At 42.2% G+C, this 19235-nt stretch overlaps 1 protein-coding gene across 2 annotated transcripts in view; it reads left to right on the top strand.

Annotated features, from left to right (window-relative positions):
• Window positions 1-19235, top strand: part of HTR2C (5-hydroxytryptamine receptor 2C) — a 3940131-nt gene that overhangs the window by 2621671 nt on the left and 1299225 nt on the right. For both annotated transcript variants that reach the window (XM_069206051.1, XM_069206060.1), the window contains one exon: window positions 4782-4850. The gene's annotated coding sequence lies outside the window, so the exon portion shown is untranslated. The remainder of the gene's footprint in view (window positions 1-4781; window positions 4851-19235) is intronic.

Below are 19235 nucleotides of genomic sequence, written 5' to 3'. Positions count from 1 at the left end.
GAGTAAGTGCAGTAGCAGTTTTGTGGGTGTGAGAGTAGATGTGTAAGTATGTAAATGGGTATGTGAGTGGCTGTATAAGTGTTTCAAAGGAAGTGTGAGTTGGTATGTGAGTTTGTGACTGGGTGTATCACTGGGTGTGTGTGTGTGTGTGTGTGAATGACTGCCTGAGTGGGTGTGCTATTGGTTTTTTGGATCAGTGACTGGGTGGATCTGTGAGTGGGTGGTATTGTGCGTTTGTGAGTGGATGTGTGAGTGATTGTTTGGTGTGGGAGTGTGTGAATGGGTATGCGAATGGAAGTGAGTGCGTAAATGTGTGTGTGAAGGGCTGTGTGGGTCTGTGCATGAGTGTGTGAGTGGCATTATGGGTTTGTGAGTGTGTGTTGGTGGCATGTGAGTGGGTGCTTGTATTCCTGTGTGGATCTGTGAATGGGTGCATAACTGGGTGTGTGTGGGTGTGGGTGTGTGTGTGAATGGGTGTGAGTCGGTCTGAGAATGTGTTTGGTACTGTGAGTGGGTGTGTGAGTGTCTGTATAAGTGTTTGTGACTGTGTAGGTGTGTGAGTGTGTGAATGGGTATGTGAGAGGCTGTGTGGGTCTGAGTAGGTGCAATAGTAGTTTTGTGGGTGTGTGAGTAGATCTGTGTATGAATAGGTGTGAGAGTGACTGTGTAAGTGTTTCAAAGGGAGTGTGAGTGGGTGTTTTAATTTGTGAGTGGGTGTGAGTGTGTGAATGAGTGTGCACGTTGGTGTGTTATTATTTTTTTGGGTCAGTGAGTGAGTGACTGTGTAGGTGTGTGAGTGTTATTGTGGGTTTGTGAGTGGGTGTGTAGGTGTGGGAGTGTGTAAATGGGTGTGTGTGTGTGAATGGGTATGTGAGTGGCTGTGTGGGTGTGTGAGTGTAAATGAGTGTGGAAGTGAGTGTGTGAGGGGATTTGTGGTTCTGTAAGTGGCTGTGTGGGTGTGTGGCTGGCTGTGTAGGTGTATAAGTGGGTGTGGGAGCGGTTGTTTGGGGGGTGTTCTCTGGGCCTGTGAGTGGATGTATCAGTGACTGTATGGCTGTGTGAGTGGGTATGTGAGCCACTGCATGAGTGTGTGAATGTGTGTGTATGTATGGATGTGTGAGTGGGTGAATGAGTGGTAGTGTGGGGTGTAAGAGAAGATGTAAGTGGGTTTGTGAGTTGGTATACTTTCTTTTAGTTGGTATCTGGATCTGTCTCTGATTTACACTGGGGTTGCATTGAGCATCACAGGGGATCCACAGATCCTCTCATTTGTAAAATAAAAACATTTTTGGGACATTTCTTTCCCATAAGGGGTCCCTCACGGGATGCCTCCATCAGTCCCATGTGGTCAGGGTACCACTACCATGTTCCGATACAGAAAATTGTCACTGCATCTTCCATGTCAAGTTGCGGCCAGTCAGTCATGTCATTGCTTCTTGAGTGTGGAATATATCTGCGGTGGATCCACCTTCCTAGATATACATAAATGTTTTTTTATTTAATAACTCCAAAACTACTGAATGCATTTACACCAAATTATGGAATACACTCTTTCTGGACCAAGATCTAGCTTTCTGCTGAATTTGGTATAACTGGAAGCCCAAAAAATAAACAAAGAATACATGAAAAAATAATAAATAAAAAACAGGAGAGCTCCTTTATTATTCACTGCTCCTTGCAGGGATCACCCCATAATGCTCTGCGAAGGCTTTTTAAACATATTTTTTTAGAGCTTGGTGGTGTCCTCAAAAGGACTAGGGGCAACACCAAATACATTTGTTAATGTTGCAGCAGCTCTCCAGAAACATTTAAAAATAAAATTTTTAAAAAAGCAGTAAGCTCTATGGGTCATTAAATCCATGACCCCATGAGAGCTTACCATATTTTTTAAAGCGCTCCAAGCTGGACCGGTATGCTCTTCCGTTGGACTGTAGAGCCCCCTTGTGGTGGATTCTATAGCTGCAATTTGTCCTGAAAAGAGTTAGCAACAAAAACTCTTCTAATAAACTTTACAATGTGTGAATTTGTATGAATTATAATAATTAGTGATTTGTTGGCAATCTGTTTGTATGCTGATTACTTTAAATAGCCGACATGCCCACTTTTTATATAATAGTGTTCTGACCCTTTGCCAAAGTCAGTAGATCTGTGTTGGGTCTTATTCTTTATTGGGACATAGAATGTTAATGTGGAATTCAGAATGAAGAATGTATTTCAAGGTGCACTGGCTGGCAGTTGGTCAGAATGTTTGAGTGCAACACCACTTTGGTTTGGGCTTGTTGAACTGCTTGATTACAGCATGGTGCATTACATTCATCACATGAGTGCTGGTACATACGCATATGTGACATTTGAAGACCAGTTTGGAATGGGCACTCAGTATCATTGATTTACATACCAGGTGATGGCTAGTTTCAATACAGGTATTATATATATATATGTATATATATATATATATATATATATAGATATATGCTGACCAGTTCCAATCAGCAGTGATTCAATCACTTACCCATGTTTAACAATCACAGTGATTCGCATACAAAATATCATCAGCTACTTTAGGTATCTGCAGGTCAGTTCTAAGTTACAATGATTTGCACACTAGTCCATGTGCAGCATCTATGTTGTGGTTAACTGTTAACTGAATGGTGGTTTCCATTTTCTAATGAAAGTTACTTTTATCCTAAAGGAAGAGGATTTGATTGCATTGAACAGCATTTTTGTACCTCATAAATGGGTCTCTGCTTTCCAGCAAATGTGATACACAGGGTTTCGTTTGTGTGGAATTACTGCATTGCTTAAGTGGTTGTCGAGCATTGCAGATACCTGCAGAGATTCGTACACACTTTCTGTATTCTGTTGCTGTGATCAAGACTCATTTTAATAGTTAGGGAGTAGTCCTGTTACAGATTTTGGTGCCATTATGCAGCAAAATAATATTCCACCTTTGGCCTTTTTAACTACACCTGGTATTCCATAGATTCACTTAGAACAGTGGAAGGGAGGATTTGAAGTCAATTTGGGAACCATTAAGGTTGTGATATTCACTTAAAAGAAGAAATATAAAAGTTTGAAACACTTTTGAACGTCCCTCGGGCAGGATAATCCTAAAACACTTGCAAGTGTTGAATGTGATGGGTGAAGGGGATGTACTAGATGAGTATGCTTCTGCCATTAAATGTACAATACCCTTTTTAAGGAAAAGGAAAATCTTATAATGGAAAGGTACAAACTTCATGTAAGACATCATTACCAGGAGAGTCTATTGTTGTGTAGGTGTCTTGAGACTCCTTTCAACTGTTAGGGAGTGGTCTTGTTTTGGATTTTGGCGCCAGTATGCAGCAAAACATTATTCCACCTTTCACCTTTTTAACTACACCAAGTACTCCACAGATTGACTGAGACCAGTGAAGGAAGGGTTTGGAGCCAACTTGGGATACATTCTTCAAAAGAAGAAATGGGAAATTTTGAAACACAATTTAGGTCTCAAAGCAGGAAAACCTTAAAACACTTCCCAGTGTCAGATTTGATGGGTGAAGGGCATGTACTGAATAAGTATGCTCCTGCTATCTAAATGTGCAATACCCAGCTTAAGAAAAAGAAAAATGTTGTAATGCAAAGGCACAACTTTTGTGTAAGGCTTCAATCATCGGGAGAGTCTATTGAGTGTTATGCAGGTGGCTTTAGGATTTAAGCATTGTAACTATAAATAATTTGACGAGGAAATGATAAGACATCAAGGGGTAGGAAAGACCAATACCAAAAAGATTCAAGAGAAATTGTTAACCACAGAAAATTTGACTTTGGGAAAATCTGGTGAAATTGTGAGTAGCATAGAATCCACTTCTGCATCTGTGGAACAACTGTCACTGAGAATGCAGGTACATACTTACCAGGGAGCAGATGTAGTGAAGAAATAAAGGAAATAAAAGAGACGAAAAGGAAAAATCTAGAATGTCACAGATGTGTTAGCAAAATCATTTGGGGAATGCTTCATGTTGTCCTGGGTGTCTTGTTGTCAAAGGGGTACTATGCAAAAGTGTGCAAGTACAGTTTTGCGAAATCTTCATCATGGAAAATCAACTCAGTTGGAATGATTATATGTGTAATGTCAAATCTAAATCCATTGGATTCTGTTGATTATCTTGGTTATAAGATATAGGTACAGGGAATTGCACCTAAAAGCCTAGTAAGACCCATTTCAGAATTTCCAGTTTGAGAAAATAACTAATTACAATCATTTTTCAGTATGTAGTAGTTCAATGCTTGGTTTAAGTGTGCTGAGAGAATGCACAAATTACGATTGTTGCTCAAGAAAAATGATACATTTGTATGGCGTAAGGATATTGATAAAGAATTTGACATAACTTAGCAGGAAGTTGCCAGTTCTATTCATTTGAAACTCTGATCTATGTGTAGTTGTCACGAATGCCAGTCAGCATGGGTTTGGTGCAATGTTGCTTCAAGTGCGAGGAGAGAAAGATGATGTAGTTGCTTTTGCCTCTCGTACTCTTGGAGGGGTGATATTACCTATTCAATGACTGAGCGTGAAGAGATGGCTTCTTTGTGGGGGGTTGATCATTGTAGGAGCCATGTGTGGGATGTGGAGTTCACTATTCATGTGGACCACAAGCCTTTACTTAACTTATTTGCTACTAAAGGAGCCAGTAAAGCCATGCTGTGTATTTGTAAGTGGCAAAATGTACTGCAGGATTTTCAGTATTGTGTAGAGTATATTGTTGCTATAAAAAACATCTTCGCATATTCTCTCTCTGTAGCTTTTGAAGAAATTGACTGCTGTGGAGGACTGGGATGAGGAGGAATTCAGCATGATTGCATTTCAGAGGGTGAGTGGAAATCTGATGTTTAATGTGATAGTGTTTTACAACAGGTTATTAGTTTCATTACCTAAGGCTGGACGAAGAGTAATTCAAGTATATCTATTAACTTTTTAAGCATGCTTTTTTCAGAGTTATGTGTCTGAAGGGATAAGCAGGAGGACCCGATCTGCTGGTGATGCGGGTTGGTGTCTGTGCCCACATTTTGAATTAAGCATATGAAAGTCATGCGGTAATAAGGGACATGAAAAGGAGGATCAGAGATATGTTTTGGTGGCCAGGGACCTGGAGGGAAGTGAACCATTTTATTAGGGAGTGTTAGGGCTGTGCTGTCATTGACAAGTCTACGGTTACTGTGGAAGCTGTTCCAGTTCTTGACAAACCCCGGACTAAGCTACATGTGGCTGTTATTTGGCCCAACCAATGTGGTCAAGGAGAGTTGTAGGTTTGGATTCATACTTGTTGACTCTTTTTGAGGTGACCTGAAGTGTAATTTCTGAAGCCCTCAAACACGTCTGAAATAATTGTTTATTGCAATCTTTTTTTCCAGGTAAGTAGATCCTGGTGAGTTAGTGACAGGCAATGGGGTTCAGTTCACATACTATGAGTTTAAGGAATTTTTGTCACATTGGTGTGTGAAGCATGTTAAAACATCATTGTATCATCCTCTACCAATGGTTTCTTTGAAAGGTATCATAGGGTTATCAAGGACAATGTAAAGTTGTTCATCCCTGGCGTCTATGGCACATATTCTGTGTTAGTTAAACTGGATGATGTGGTTAGAGTTCGACTAAATGGCACACTAACTAAAGCTCATTCCTGGTTTTTGCTCCATAAAAAGGTTATGTAAGTTAAGGACTGTGTCACTGTGCTTGAGGAAGGAAAGTGGTGGAGTAAATAGACATTGTCTCATCAATGACCAGGAGTTTGTCATGGTGTGGTAACACCAGGGGTCGAGCCTGGGAGTAATGAGTCTTTGGGGACCTCTGACTCTTGAGATGTGAGAATGATGAGAACACCCAGGGAATAGAGACCGCAGTTAAATTATGTGACTATATTTGTTTCCACAGCTTTTGTGGATGGCACATTGTGTACCTGTGTACATTTCTTTCCATTTAGTATTAACCTTAATATCCTGTTTATAATTATGAACATGCATGTCAAGTGCATTATGGATGTTTATTCTTTTATAATGTGGGCTGGTTTTGTGTGTTATATGGTGGACGATGTGCTGGGTCTTGTTCTCAAATGTGACACAGAATGTTAATATGGAATTCAGAATGATGAATGTGTTTTAAGGTGAACTGGCTAGCAGTTGGTCCTCTGCCTGCTGCTTGGCCGGTTTTATTACCTTGACTTCAGTATATAGAAATTAAGCTGCCTGCAGTGTTTTCTATGATTTCACCTCTGGTCTTTTCAATTTAGCCTAGTTAGAATGACACCCCCTCTGTGGTTTGGACAGTAGGCCCTACACCACCTGACCCCTGCTGCACTTAATGGGGAGAGTAGGCAGAAGACCAGTTTGGCCATGCGCTGTGTGGGGCTGGCTACCTGTGGGGGGTTGGACACACGGTCTGGCTACAGTTTCTACATGGGATTGGCATTATGTATGTCAATAAAAATATTCTCTGAAAAACCAAAGGTTAAAATGACGTTATAGATAGGTATGGGACTAATATCTTACTTTGTGTTAGAACAATCATAGAGATTCACTGCAAAAAAGCGAAGGTGAAAAGGGCATTATAGTTAGGTAAAATGTCAGCTAAAACTTACCTTTTCAAACAAAAGAACCATTGGCTAAATGGAGAACCACAGTGCATGTTGCTTTCTCAGGAGTCATCACCCTCTCTGGTGTTGATCACATTCCAACCACAGGAAGGAGATTACTGGAACACATTGTGGTACGCAGAGGAAAAAGCAAGTCTGAAGAAAGTGTCCACTTAAACCTCTTAATGGTTATGGGTCACCAATTATAATTATCTCAAGTAACTGTAACTCGTGCCCTAAAGTGTCTATTGGTCTTGATTACGATTTTGGCGGAGGGGATTCCTCTGTCACAAATATGGCGGATATCCCTTCTGCAGTATTACAAGTTCCATAGGATATAATGGAACTTGTAATATGGCGGGCAGGATATCCGTCACATTTGGGTCAGAGTAATCCCCTCCTCCAAGGTCGTAATCAGGCCCTATATCTTTCATGTTCACCATGCACTGATAATTACCTGATATTACATCAAAAATGGCATTTTGTCTGACATCATTGATAACATCACTAGAATATCTTGAAATTACATCATTGATGAAAATACTGTGTATGGAGGAGGTGCGAGTAATAGTTACTTTAGGGCACAAGTTATAGCTACTGGGGATAATAATACCTGGTGAATTTCAGTGGTTTTGTATTTAAAACAGCATATTTTAACTGCCATTTTCATCTAACTATGAAGTCCCTTTAACCTTTGATTTGTTTTCAGTGACTATAGATTAGTAAGAGAAGCATAGTGTCACAGATAATTGAGGCAGAAGGACTCAGAAAGGCACCCATAACCGTAAGAGGTTTAAGTGGACACTTTCTTCAGACTTGCTTTTTCCTCTGCGTACCACAATGTGTTCCCGTAATCTCCTTCCTGTGGTTGGAATGTGATCAACACCAGAGAGGGTGATGACTCCTGAGAAAGCAACATGCACTGTGGTTCTCCATTTAGCCATGAAATCATAAACTTTTTAAATCTAATCTCTGTAACTTAAAAATCCCAATTATGTTTTCAGTTTGGGGAGTTTTGTTTTCACATCTGTAATGCTTTCTTAATATCTTACAGCAGTCACAAGATAACACACAGCAGTATTAAGCATGTGGGTACTATGGACATGAACTTTACCACTGTACAACTAATGGGTGCTATAATTGGAAAGATAAAGCTCAAGCTCCCAGGGATGAGAATCCCTCTGATGGTGGCACCAGAGGAACCCCCCTTGAAATACTCACCTCAGACTGCAAGCAAAAAGTATTTCCCTGTAAGCTGTGTTACAACATTTCAGCACAGGCTGCTTTTAGTTTGATTGATGCTTGTGAGCACAGCTCAGTCCCTCAAACACAGATTTGGGTGTGAGTTGTGCCACTGGAATTGAGAGATTCTTGCCATTCCAATGACACTTTGACTAGTGGACTCCTGTTCAGGGATTGCAGGCATGTGATCTATCCTTGCTGAAAAATCCATATCACTGAGCAACGGGCTCATTATTATACAGGAGCACCCCCTGGCATGGGTTTATGGGCCCCAGCACATTGGATCCACATTGTCTTTTGTGTTCCCATGGACGCAATAGGGTATTTACTCCTAATCTGCTGGCCCAGGTGGAAGGGGCTGAAAGCCCACTAGCACCAGGAAAATAATATAACAAAAAGGAGTGGCATGAGGAGCCAGCTTGTTTTGCATCTGGCCACTCCCACACTTCCAGGGCCCAGAAATGTGTTCTGCTCCCTAGAGTGGTAAATTGAGGAGATAGCCCCAGTCTGCCTATTGCAGGGGGCAGAAATGCACATTAGACTGCAGGTGACCTGTTAAAAAAGAAGGGATGGGGGGGTTGGCCCATCTGGTGTTGTGCCGCCCTCATTCCCCACTGTGTACAGAATGTCAGAATCCAGAGGGCCAAAATGTTCCTTAGACACAATGGAAAATAATTTAAAAGAAAAGAGGATGGGGTGAGGGGGCTAGCCCATCTAGCTTGGGCTATCTTGATACACCCAGAGCCCAGACAGTCTTTCTGCCTCACTAGGAGTGCATATTGCTGGACTTGCTACCCAATCAGACCATTCCATGGTGTCAGAAAATTCACTAGACACCAGGGAAAACAATCTAAAACAGGAATGGAATGAGGGGTTAGCCAATCTGTCACTGAGCTCCCCAAACACATTTAGACCTCAGACATTCTTCTGTTCCTTTAAGAGCAGTTTGGCTAAATTATTCCCAGGCGTGTCTGCAGGGGGCAGAAAGCCCACTAGCTCCAGGAAAAACATTATGAACAGGAATGGGCTAGGAGACCAGGTCATTTTCCATTCTGCTGTCCCCTCACATCAAAGGCCCACAAAGTATTTCTGCCCTCTTCCCCAATGAGGTGTCTATTGAGGTATTTGTCCCCTGTATATACCCCAAGGGGGACAAAAAGCTTACTAGACACCAGAGAATATATGTATTTTTTTGTGAAAGGAACTTGATTGCTGGCCCAACAGACATTGTGAGTCCTGGTCCTCTACGACCCACCCAGTCATCACATCACCCCATTCTGATGGAGCACCATTAGCTCCTCTTTCCAGCCCACACCATCTTCAAAACCAGCTGCATCATTTACAGAACCATCAAAGCCAGCACCCCAACTTATCCTTGCAGTCAAGCTTGCCATCTCTTATTGTTTCTAGGCACACCCACAACCAGGACATCATCAGACTACAGACTAAGAAGTGTTATAAAACATTAAGACTGCAGGCTTTTTCCAGCTATGCTCCCAGTATCTGTAACAATATCCCCATATTTCGCTGGACTGCTCCAATGCTGTACTAATTTAAAAAAGAGTTTAAGACTTGCCTCTTCAGAGAATAATAAATACATTGTGGACCGCAATGCATTCACTGACCATAATCCTGCTTCTTCTTCTTTACTCAATGACTTTGTCATTGACCATGTACAGTGATCCTCTGTCTTTTGGCTAGGGTTTCACTATAGAAGTACCATATACATAGATACAGTGTTTCAGTCATTCCCAAGAGCCCACCCTTAGAGTAAGAAAGCCCACAAGACACTAGGAGAAACAGTATAAAAGAAAAAGGAATTGAGTGGAAGGACAGGACAGGCTTTGTACTACCCCTATATACCCAAAGCCCCCTCTGCAGATAGAGACCTGGACGGTTCTTGCATCAGGTCACGCCCCTACACTGTTCTGCACTGTTAGAAATTGGGTCTTTGGTTGGCAGTCAGGTTGCCCCCTGTCCAAGCAAGGAACCTCACTCTAGTCAGGGTAAAGGAGAAACACAACCGGTAAACCATGCTCAGCCCTTTGGTAGCTTGGCATGAGCAGAAAGGCTTAACCTAGAGGCAATGTGTAAAGTATTTGCTCCAACACACACAGTAGTACAGTGAAACACTACAAAGTGGACACCACACAGGTTTAGAAAAATAAAGAATATGTATCTAAGCAAAACAAGACCAAAATGACAAACATCCAACATACACAGGCAAAGTTATGAATTTTTTAAAGACTAAACTTCAGTATAGCGCTTAGAAACACAAATGCTTTGAATTGGTAATGTCACTGCGTCGTGACGGAGTTGTTCCCAACAATCCAACACTAATTGCGCTGGTCCCAGGGTAAGGACTCCCAACCCCACATTGAAAAGAAGTCATGGGTCTCTACAGCGAAACCAGCAGAGAGGTGTCCCCGTATTATGCCCTTAGCTAGGTAGGTCAGGTGAGGGGGGATCCCAAATGCCACAAGTGGATACTGGCACACACCGGTGCTCAGTCTCAGGGTTTGGCCCGTGTAGCGCTTGGGGAGGAGTTAGTTTAAGATAGGTGGGAGCCAGCTGAAATGACCCTTGTTTCACTAGGGAACAGTGAGATGGTCAAGAGAACCCTTGTGCCTGAGAACACTAAAATGTACAGGCAGTGGGTGACCATCAATGGACGGAGGGTGGAGGCTCTGAGAGTCACAGGAGCCAGTGTGAGAACTCAAATGGTGTCTGATGAGCAGGTAGTTCCCCATGCATTTCACCAAGTAGTTGTGGTGGACAACTCAGATCACCTGTGCAGAGTGGTGCAGGTTCCCTTTGAATCGGGAGGGGTTTCAGGTGCCTTGAGAGTAGCTGTGAGTCCAAACATGCCTGTAGATTGGCCCCTTGGCAATGACCTGGAGGATTCCCCTTGGGAGGATGTGGATCACAGGTCTCACTTGGAGATGTTGGGTCTGCCTGGGTGGGTGTTTATGTCCACCCGGTCAATGTGAGCCTGTCAGGGTGATCCGGAGGCCCTTGAGCCTGAAAGAGTGGCCCAGGTGCCTGCCAGAAGAAGGAAAGGCAGGGGGCACTTGAAACCCGCCCTGAAGTTTCCACGGTCCGGGAGGAAGCTGAACCTGAGGGGGACGACCTAGAGCCTACAGGGGAACAGGTGACTGAACTTGGAGAGGTACCCGAGCTGACTAGGTGGCCACAGGAAGGGGAACCCACCAGGGAAGCATTCTGTGAGGCACAGAAAACATGCCCTACTCTAGTGAGTTTGCGGCAGCAGGCTGCAGACCAGGCATCTGGCGGAGAGTCTACATCACACTTGATCTACTGGGAGGACGGTCTCTGTATAGTGAGCCTATGGTTGCTGAGCCTGGGTCAGCACTTGTGCTGGTGGTATCCCAGTGCTTCAGAGCCTTCCTACTGGGTCTGGCTCATGATATGCCTTTAGCTGGACATTTGGGGCAGGACAAGACCTTTGAACAGCTCCCCCACAACTGTTTCCTGTAATCAGCACCCCCTTTGAAACGGTTAGTATTGACATTGTGGAGCCTCTGGATCCCAAGACAGCCATGAGCAACCGGTTTATCTTGGTCATGGTGGACCATGCCACCCGGTACCCAGAAACTATTCCTCTGATGTCAATCACACCCCCTGTATTGGAATGTGCATTGATGGGGTTTTTTACACGCATAGGGTTCCCCAAAGAGGTGGTATCTGATAAGGGTACAACTTCATATATACATATATGAAGTCTCTGTGGAAGGTGTGTGGAGTAACCTACAAGTTTACCACTCCTTTCTATCCCCAAGGAAACGGTCTGGTTGAGAGATTGAACCGCACCTTAGAGGGCCTGCTTTCTCGTCCTCTAATGAAAAGTATAATCATTAAAATGATAGTTTCAGGAAATGGATCAAGAAGTATTCCTAATAAATGAAAATGAGTGTTAAGTTTGAGTTTTGTCACTAAAATTCACTGTGTATGCACAGCTAGCCAAACAGCATAAATGAAATGAAAGGCTGCTGCATGCAAGAATGAGCCCACCAATCCCTTTCCAAATCAATTACACATTTGGTATTTCAGAACCAATTAGACTGTTCAAAGTCCCTGGACTTATGTGTCAATATTTTACAGTCAGTTCATCATGAAGTGCAGAGAGTTTCCAGATAGCATTACGTCCATCTTGGTGCAAGTAGATACTTTGATTTTACAATAATCAAAAAGTTTTTGGACAGCGTTTTCTTTGTGACAATGCCATTTAATTAATACATTCTCTGCTGTTTGTTTTCCTAGAGCCAATAATATTAAAGGTTAGATATATTCCCGTAGGAGCTTCAGGCATTGCTCCAAGTGGTACATCAGTGCTCCAACTTCACATCTTCATCATCAGTCCTTTGGCTCTAAATGTCAAAGTGCCATTGTGAGTAAAACATTGGTGAACTATAGTTCATTAAGATGGAAAATGCTTGCTATTCGATGAGCCATATCATGAAACACAGAATGCTAGATGAATTCATATATGACATTTTAATACTATCATGTAACTTCTTTTATATAATTTTTAAGAATTCCAATTAAAATCAAAGCTGCTCAGTGATTCTAAAAAATGAAGCTTTATATTCTAACGCATGTGCAGTTGCAGTCTGATGTTTAGATTAACCATGTCTGTATGTCCATAATTAAATCACTAGGCCGACTGACAATATTTATTTGTGGGCACTTTTCATATAGCGGTACAGGAAAAGTGCTGCACTTCTCAAATGGGGCACAAGACACCAGCCTGGGATGCACTTTAGCTGATATATATTTCAGTAATTAGATTCAGGCAAAGCAAAAAACTTTAAAGCAAAATGCATCTTTATGAACTGTTCCTGACTCCTCTATGGTTCATCACTGCTGGGAGAAGATGTGTTGCAATATTTACATAATACATCATGTATCTCTGTGGAAGGTGTTTGCTAAGCACTTTAGAAAGTGCTAATTTACTTAACTAAAAATACTGAGTCCGGAATATAGAGGGGAACAAATTGTCACAAGCCACTTTTGACACAAACATATGCAAAGAATGTTGTCAATTGGCTGCATTTACTACAAAATCTTGAATCCAAAAAACATTAGAGAGCCATGTATGCCACAATGACGAAATTTAGAATTGGTATTTTGCTTCTACTCTCTGTGCCAACACCCTTTAAGTACTCTACCAAATGACCAACAATAAAAGGATGAAGTATCACTGCTTCGATAACTACATGACCATGCCTAGAAAATTACATTTTGTTCAGTTCAGCTGGCCTTCATCAAGAGAACCCTTGTAACTAATCCTTGGTCATTGACTTCATCAGTCTGAGAGCTGGTCCTGATAAAAAAAAAAAGACAATCATTATAAGTACTTCTCAGGATAGTTTGCTCCTTCTATCCAAGGATCTACTATACTCTCTCTGAAAGTACCATCATCCACTTACAGTATTTTCTTAAAGAGAAGACCTTATATAGTGACAACACATAATACTTTTCTTGAGAACTGTAAATGTTTGAGTGTCAAGGTAATGTTCTTCAGAGGGCCCAAATTTGATCACAAGTATGTCACATCCCTCCTTTGACTGATCCTGGAATCTGATCGACGTCCAAACGGTGGAACAATTATGTCACAATAAAATATTTGAATGGGTGTTTAAAATACAAAGTTATTCAGTTACCCTCTCCGTATTTGTTATAGGATAGGTAGGGTTATGTTTGTAGTGATTACTCTTTTCTTACAATTGATGCATTGGGGGACCTTGTTAACCACAGTCAGTCTGTTTGAAACCCGTTGACGTGCACATTCTTATTCATCTTTTAATTTTTTTGCATTGCTTTGTCAGACTTGCGCTTGAAAAGGCTGCCAGTAGAGGACATGATTTGAAATGTTCAAGGTTTCTGAATAGCTGTTTTGAAAATTATGGAAGCACTTATCTAGCACGTTAACCTTTTGTGTCATCTCTCACTTAGCAATGCTCTTCAAATCGAGATTAAGTACAAAACTATAATAGTCCTGGAAAATTGGAAATATTTTGCTCCCAGTTTACCCAGAGGATGTGGGTAATTTATAATGAACCATTAACAGGAAACGGGTTATTGGAGAATCAGATGGAGGCGTGTGTTCTTTCTAGTAGTAACTGGCCCCTGTCTGCAGTTTAACAGGCCGTAAGACGGGTATATTTCAGGGTCTTGACCTGTGGGTGGTGGGAGAGCTGTAAGAAGAGTACATTTGTCCCCCCCAGACATTAGCAGCATAGATTGTTTGTAACCAGCACATATTTCAAGACACGCCTTGGGGTGGCGCTTCCAGATCTAGTATCCAACAAGACATCTTGCCACTGACCTCTCAGATACGAAACTGCATTAATAGGTCACCTGGAAGGACTTTCCTAGTGTCTTCGTGTAGTTGTTTTTTTAGATGTCTGAGCGGATCAGCAGTCAACCCCAACAAAAAATGTTACCAGAAGATGCCAACACTTTTCCTGCAGAAACAGACGCTATGGTGTTCTTACTTACGCATACACTCACTCATTCACTCATGGCTGATCTCTCATAGGTAGTCTATCAAAAGTATATGGATGCTCACATTCGTTGGCATAGGTGAATTATCACAGCATGTTGGACAAACAAGAGACAAACCGAACTTGCACATATAATTCAAGAATGCCATTTATCATCTGGTTCCACCCCTTTGCTAATCGGACATAAATACAAAATTATTTTGCTAATATTTTCTGAAACTGCATCTTTTGCAGTGAACTTCTCTGTATTAAAATTTATAGTTAAAATACTACGTAAAAACATAAAAAAAATTCTCAGCATCACTCGGGTTTCTTTAAAACAAAGAGAGTTGCATCTGTTCACAGCATTTATTTTCTATTCTACGTTATTATCACAAAACCTCTACAATAGACCCAGAGCCTCACAAGTGTAATGATTGAGCTGACAGTCAGCTATCTTCTTGTTGCCTCAGCCATGTATTTTATTGTAATTATAGATCTTGTGGCAAAAATAGCATCACACTTTGGATGTGAATGCGGTACATTGCAAGAAAACAATCAACTGTTCCTTTCTCATGCAATGAGGTTTGTCAGGGTGGAATGGTTATATGGTCCCCATTGATTCGAACAGGATTTTATTTTTATTTTTAAATCACGCTAAATTGAATCCTGTTTTCAAATCAGACATAGCTCTCCTCTTTGCTGTGTATCTCAGCGATCCATCACTTATGCATGCTGGAAAACCGAGCTTTTCTCTTAAGCATCACATGATTGCATTTATTTATTTTGTTATTTACAGAGACAAAATAACTATTTGTGCACGCACACACACACACCTTATTCTAAATCGTCAAATCCGCATTGAAGTATCAATCCACCATTACAACGGCAGGTTTTTGTACTCTTTCGGTGTTAGAATTTGTGAATGTGTAGCATGCCAGGTCATTTTGACACTGAATTAAAGTGAATTTATAATGCGTATAAATGATGAGTTATTTTAACAGATAGAGATTGTATTCATTCAGAAGTAGAGTCCACATATTCTTAGTACAGTAGACAAACATTAGGATAATCACTCGTACAGGAGGGAACAGGGGAAAAGTACTGTTGATTTTAGCATTTAAAATGATCAACAATTGTGCAATGTAAATGGAAATTGCCATATTTTTAGCAGCCGTGTTTCTTCCAGTTCATTCATAGCAAAGTAGCTTTGAGGAACAAGACAATGCAGTTTTCTCTCTATTTCACCGGACTCCATCTTTCAAAAGAGTCATTATATTTTCCTGTGTACATGGCTTCTCCAGGCAGGAAACTGAATACGCAGTGGCAAAGCGAAAGGTTCTGTCTTTAATGTGCATTTGTGCATCCCGATATTTCCATACATTACCACCATGTTTCAAAAGTGTCCTTATATTTTCTTGTGTACATGGCTTCTCCAGGCAAGCCATGCAGTGGCAAAGCGAAAAGATCTGGCTTTAATGTGCATTTGTGCATGCTTGTATTCCCATACATTATCACCGCAAGAGACCTGGTAGTAGTTCCAATGGCTATTTTGTTTTACGCAGCTAGATATTCTATTGCTCATCTGTGCGTGTAAACGTGTGTGCGTGTCTGAGAAAAAGCCTGCATCAGTGAAAAAAAAGACTGCTTTCTGAAATAATGTAATGTATAAGTCGTCTGTTTAGCTCTGAGTTGTGAATTGCCCCTAATGGATTCCCAATTCAGTCGCTCCATCGGAGTTTGAATGATATATCAAACAGCTAATAGCATAGGGTGAATGCTAAATAATCATCTGTCCGGAGATAAACCCTACTCTATGTACATGCTAAAGAAACAGATCTGTCAGAGAGAACCGCTGCCAAGCTCAACCTAAAACTGTCAAGTCTGGATGGGTTAAATGCCGTTTGGGGGGTTTACTTTGGGCTCCAAAGACACTGAAAAGCAAAATTAAGTATGAAGTAGTGCCTGAAGGTAGCAACTCTAGAAAGATACCCAGAGAGGACTGACTGCATTGATCATATCATTAGTGAGAGAAGGTCTACCCTTTGTAAATATATTTAAGCATGCATAGTTTATATTGAGTCTTAACCACGAAATGAAATCCCTCCTCATTATAGGTTCCTACTACTTTCCAACCAGTTTGAAACCCAAGGGTAATCCAGAAAAACTATAGATTTCTGAAAACTGGACACAATTTCGAATTCAGCAAGGGGTAATTTAAAAAAAATGTTTATTTTCAATACAAACATCAATGTAAATGAGAACCAGCAGAAAGAGCACATAGAAGAACAAAATTAAACATCAAGCAAACCAGAAAAGTGGGTCCTTAGTATGACTACAGTAAAATATGTATGTACCCCAGCAGATCATGTATACGAAAGCGGGTAACTGCAATCATTGTCCAGTGACAAACAAGGATCCATCATATTAATTGAGACACACGGATCCTTAGTGCACCCCGCATGCTGCAGACATGAAGCCACCATCATCCCCTTAGTCTGGCGTCCCAATCAGAAGCACAACTCATATAGTACAAACACATATTGACCCATCACAGCCGAATTATATGACCAGGGTGTAAGGAGGAGGTGAACTTGTGGAAGGGGAAGCAGATGGGTATAGTCCCATGTCTCTGATCCTTCTTTGACTGTCCAAACTTTGACAACCAGTCAGTATAGTGTTCCATGCAGGGAGTAAGGGAATGCTTCACAACCCTCTTGCCTCCTCCCTTCACAGCACTTCCCTCTCACATTCCTCCCACTTACTCAATTCTCTACTCTAGCATCCCAAATCGGGGCCAGAGGCGGACTTCCAAGCCATTGTCAGTTGCCTCCTGGCCTGTATCATATCCATAAACCAGCCAGTGACTCTCCGAGCTGTGCTGCCTGCATGTATGCCCAGCAGGCAGAGTTGCGGAAAGCAAACACATTTTCTATCAGTGACCCCCTGTATCCACCTGCATTATAGAAGCCCAATAATCAGCCAAGATTGGGCAGGATCATGAAAAATGGAAAAATCTGGCCTCTGCTGCATGACAACGAGGGCAGGCCGCAGATACCCCAGGGAACATAGCATGCAATCGTCATGGTGTAAAATAGGCCCAGTGAAGGTTGAAAAAAAAATAACTGGATAACTTTGACATACCTTGGGAGAGGATGCCAGTATTGACTTCCAAGCGGAGTCCGAGAGTGCTGGACCTTTATCTGCTTCCCATCAATGCTGTACTGGTAGTAAGATCCATCTGTGTGCCCCGAAACAGTGCATGATACTGTAGTGTAATCACTTTGGTCCATCCTGAGATAAGAAACAGGCAACAGGGACATTTGTGTTCCAGGGGCTCCCTGGAGCCCTTCTTCCACCTGGTATGGATCTGACCTGTTAAATCCCCTTCTCATAAAAAGTATCCTGCAACAATGACTCCCTAAGGTCCGAAAAGGCACTCAACTCACGTCCTGTGAACAAATCCCCCATAATAGTGACACCTGAATCAGGCTAACCCTACAAACCAGACGACCTGCTGGGGAGCTGCCTACACTGGGCCATCAGCAGGGGAGCTCAAAGGGTATGAGGCCCCAAAATGTGTCCTCTGCAGAGCTTTAGCCCATGAGTAGTATGCCATACGGATTAGGATGTTCTCTCCCAGAGTCACGAAGACAGGAGTAGGCTGCATCAATATACAAGTTATGAGGAATCTATTAGGCATTATACGCTCTTGAGTGCCCACTGCTTCCTGGAGCCCACTAGTAAGCAACCCACTGTAATTGAGTAGCTAAGTAGTACAGTTCAACATTAGGTACAGCCATCCCTCCCTTGTCCACTGGCAGTTGCAACTTCCGAAGGGCCACCTTGCTTTGCAATGTACCCCAGTATGGATACAAGATGGCTGGCCAAACACACATGCACACTTATTGCACTGCCCTCCTCCCCTGTCTCCCCCTCCCACTGGCCCAGCCCCACCCCTCTCTGCACTGCTGGCGGAGCCAGCAGATGAAAGATAAAACTGTAGTAAGGTACTGTTTTATTATTCAGCCAGAGGGGTAACACACCTCCGCCATTGTGAAGAAGCCACCCCTGACAAAAACTGCACCATGATGCACATTTGAGCCTAGCACCACCTGCATCTCAAAAGTCACCTGCGCAGTGGCACCAGAAAAGAAGAAAATCCAGGCTTCTCTTATGGTCATGCTGAGGCAGTAGGGGCCCTATGCCCGTAACCACCCAATGGCATGTTTGTACTATGAGAAGCTGGCAAAAATGTTAGCGTTGAACCTCCTCCAGTTTTTTTGTGGAAGGAGTGAAATTCTTTGAGCTCATGGCAGCCATCTGTCTGAAATGGAAGGTTCCAAATTGAATCTATTTTGCCAGCGTTGCTGTTCCAGCACTGCATCACGATGTGCTGCAATTGGTTGGGCGAGCTTTGCAACAAAGTGTTGTCCATACTTTCCACCTGACAACAGACATGTGGACCAGTTGTTAGGCTACTGATTACATGTGGATCACTGGGCATTGGATCTCTTTTGTGGGGGTAAAGTAAAAGCTAACTTCAAGACTTGACCATTAAGACATTTTTCAGAGGGTTCGGCGGCATGCAATAGTGGCCATGTTTGCCTTGCAGCTGCAAACATCTTGGACAAATTTAACAGCAAGTTGGCTTTAATGACTGCGACTCAGATGCGTCTAAATTGCATTTGTTGCCACGGGCAGTGTCAGCAACATAGTCAAGGCCATGGCATACAGTGGCTATTTCAGGGTCCTGTGTTGTGTAAGAGTGTCTCAAGAAAAAGGACATAGTCAGCATCATACTGACCACCTGCAGACAAATCTACACTCATTTCAGCCATTCTTTTAAAGCCCAGTGACAGTTGCTGATTATCCAGTG

This window comes from Pleurodeles waltl, chromosome 2_1, assembly GCF_031143425.1.
Source record: "Pleurodeles waltl isolate 20211129_DDA chromosome 2_1, aPleWal1.hap1.20221129, whole genome shotgun sequence".
Lineage (NCBI taxonomy): Eukaryota > Metazoa > Chordata > Amphibia > Caudata > Salamandridae > Pleurodeles > Pleurodeles waltl.
The sequence above is the reverse complement of the archived record's forward strand: the minus strand, read 5'-3'. Positions and strand labels throughout refer to the sequence as shown.